The sequence below is a fragment of the Leucopleurus acutus genome (assembly GCF_964270905.1).
Source record: "Leucopleurus acutus genome assembly, chromosome: 6".
Lineage (NCBI taxonomy): Eukaryota > Metazoa > Chordata > Mammalia > Artiodactyla > Delphinidae > Leucopleurus > Leucopleurus acutus.
Window position 1 is genome coordinate 51,036,383 of NC_139149.1, and position 3,572 is coordinate 51,039,954.

The window sequence follows — 3,572 nt, forward strand, 5'->3', positions numbered from 1 at the left end:
GATGTTTTATTTCCTACCTTAGACAGTTTCCTCATGTGCATGTACTAATCAGTACTCAATCAAAGGCTTAAGGAGGACCCTCTGCAGATATCTGGAGAGCTCTCTGTCTCTTTCTCTTTCCCTCTCTCTCTCTCTCTCTGGCTCTGGCTCTGGCTCTCTCTTTTCTCTGGTATTCTTTCCTGTGAACTCTAGCCACATTGGCTTCCCAATTCTATTATCTCATCAATTCCAGGAGATGGCTGACTTCAGCAGGTTTCCCTTTCCCTGTGCTGCAGCCTGGAAGATGTTTCCAGGCAGTAATCTGGAAAAATCATAGAGCTCACCTTGTTTGTTTCCTCCCCCTAAGTGATCACTTTTCTGTACTGCCTGATGTGCAGTATCTGAAAACTGTTGTTTCATATATTTCATATGGTTTTAAATTTGTTTTTGAGGTAGGAGAATAAATCTGGTGCTTGTTACCCATCTTGGCAGAAGCAGAAGTTGTTGAATAATTTCTTTTTTTTTTTATTCAAACAGAAAGTCACAAAAATTATAATCATCCTCATCAGTTCACTCAGTCCCATGTAATTAATTTTTTTTTATCTTGATCTTTTGTTAGCACTTTTATGAATTCATCAGTTTTCCATTAGAGTTCTGAAAATGCTTATTCATTCAGTTCAGCAGTATAGTCAGTTACCAGAAACCTGTACTTGTCAGAGTCTTTTCCATGAATTCCTTGAAGATGAAACCCTTTTATAGGAACATTTTTGCAAAAGCATCAGAGTACACCCAGAACTGTCTGTAAATGACAAAAGACTTAAAAATGACCATGGTTAAAGATTTGATGAAAGTTCGTAATAATGCAATTGACAAGGAAATTTAGTTATTTCTGAGATACACATTTTAAAGTAATAAGTAGAATTATGACTTATAACATTATACCAGAACATATAAGATTTTTAGAAATTCCATGTAATGTCTGAAATATTTATATTAACATATTTCCATACAAATAACCCAAAGAAAGTTTAGTATTAGTTGTTTTTTGTTTGTTTGTTTGTTTGTTTTTTTATACTGCAGGTTCTTATTAGTCATCAGTTTTATACACATCAGTGTATACATGTCAATCCCAATCGCCCAATTCAGCACACCACCATCTCCACCCCACCGCGGTTTTCCCGCCTTGATGTCCATACATTTGTTCTCTACATCTGTGTCTCAACTTCTGCCCTGCAAACCAGTTCATCTATACCATTTTTCTAGGATCCACATACATGCGTTAATATACGATATTTGTTTTTCTCTTTCTGATTTACCTCACTCTGTATGACAGTCTCTAGGTCCATCCACGTCTCAACAAATAACTCAATTATGTTCCTTTTTATGGCTAATATTGCATTGTGTATATGTACCACAACTTCTTTATCCATTCATCTGTCGATGGGCATTTAGGTTGCTTCCATGATGTGGCTATTGTAAATAGTGCTGCAGGGAACATTGGGGTGCATGTGTCTTTTTGAATTATGGCTTTCTCTGGGTATATGCCCAGTAGTGGGATTGCTGGATCATATGGTAATTCTATTTTTAGTTTTTTAAGGAACCTCCATACTGTTCTCCATAGTGGCTGTATCGATTTACATTCCCACCAACAGTGCAAGAGGGTTCCCTTTTCTCCACACCCTCTCCAGCATTTGTTGCTTGTAGATTTTCTGATGACCATTCTGACTGGTGTGAGGTGATACCTCATTGTAGTTTTGATTTGCATTTCTCTAATAATTAGTGATGTTGAGCAGCTTTTCATGTACTTTTTGGCCATCTGTATGTCTTCTTTGGAGAAATGTCTATGTAGGTCTTCTGCCCATTTTAGGATTGGGTTGGTTGTTTCTTTAATATTAAGCTGCATGAGCTGTTTATATATTTTGGAGATTAATCCTTTGTCAGTTGCTTCATTTGCAAATATTTTCTCCCATTCTGAGGGTTGTCTTTTGGTCTTGTTTATGGTTTCCTTTCCTGTGCAAAAGCTTTTCAGTTTAATTAGGTCCCATTTGTTTATTTTTGTTTTATTTCCATTACTCTAGGAGGTGGATTAAAAAAGATCTTGCTGTGATATATGTCAAAGAGTGTTCTTCCTATATTTTTCTCTAAGAGTTTTATAGTGTTTGGTCTTACATTTAGGTCCCTAATCCATTTTGAGTTTATTTTTGTGTATGGTGTTAGGGAGTGTTCTAATTTCATTCTCTTACATGTAGCTGTCCAGTTTTTCCAGCACCACTTATTGAAGAGACTGTCTTTTCTCCATTGTATATCTTTGCCTCCTTTGTCATAGATTAGTTGACCATAGATGCGTGGGTTTATCTCTGGGCTTTCTATCTTGTTCCATTGATCTATGTTTCTGTTTTTGTGCCAGTACCATATTGCCTTGATTACTGTAGCTTTGTAGTATGGTCTGAAGTCAGGGAGTCTGATTCCTCCAGCTCCGTTTTTTTCCCTCAAGACTGCTTTGGCTATTCGGGGTCTTTTGTTTCTCCATACAAATTTTAAGATGATTTGTTCTAGTTCCATAAAAAATGCCATTGGTAGTTTGATAGGGATTGCATTGAATCTGTAGATTGCTTTGGGTAGTATAGTCATTTTCACAATATTGATTCTTCCAATTCAAGAACATGGTATATCTCTCCATCTGTTGGTATCACCTTTAATTTCTTTCATCAGTGTCTTATAGTTTTCTGCATACAGTTCTTTTGTCTCCCTTGGTTGGTTTATTCCTAGGTATTTTATTCTTTTTGTTTCATCATTAGTGTATAGGAATGTAAGAGATTTCTGTGCATTAACTTTGTATCCTGCAACTTTACCAAATTCATTAATTAGCTCTAGTAGTTTTCCGTTGGCATTTTTAGGATTCTCTATGTATAGTATCATGTCAACTGCAAACAGTGACAGTTTTACTTCTTCGTTTCCAATTTGTATTCCTTTTATTTCTTTTTCTTCTCTGATTGCTGTGGCTAGGACTTCCGAAACTATGTTGAATAATAGTGGTGAGAGTGGACATCCTTGTCTCGTTCCTTATCTTAGAGGAAATGCTTTCAGTTTTTCACCATTGAGAATGATGTTTACTGTGGGTTTGTCCTATATGGCCTTTATTATGTTGACGTAGATTCCCTCTATGCCCACTCTCCGGAGAGTTTTTATCGTAAATGGGTGTTGAATTTTGTCAAAAGCTTTTTCTGCATCTATTGAGATGATCATATGGTTTTTATTCTTCAATTTGTTAATATGGTGTGTCACATTGATTGATTTGCATATATAGAAGAATCCTTGCATCCCTGGGATAAATCCCACTTGATCATGGTGTATGATCCTTTTACTGTGCTGTTGGATTCTGTTTGCTAGTATTTTGTTGAGGATTTTTGCATCTATATTCATCAGTGATATTGGTCTGTAATTTTCTTTTTTTGTAGTGTCTTTGTCTGGGATTGGTATCAGGGTGATGGTGGCCTCATAGAATGAGTTTGGGAGTGTTCCTTCCTCCGCAATATTTTGGAAGAGTTTGAGAAGGATAGGTGTTAGCTCTTCTCTAAATGTTTGATAGAATT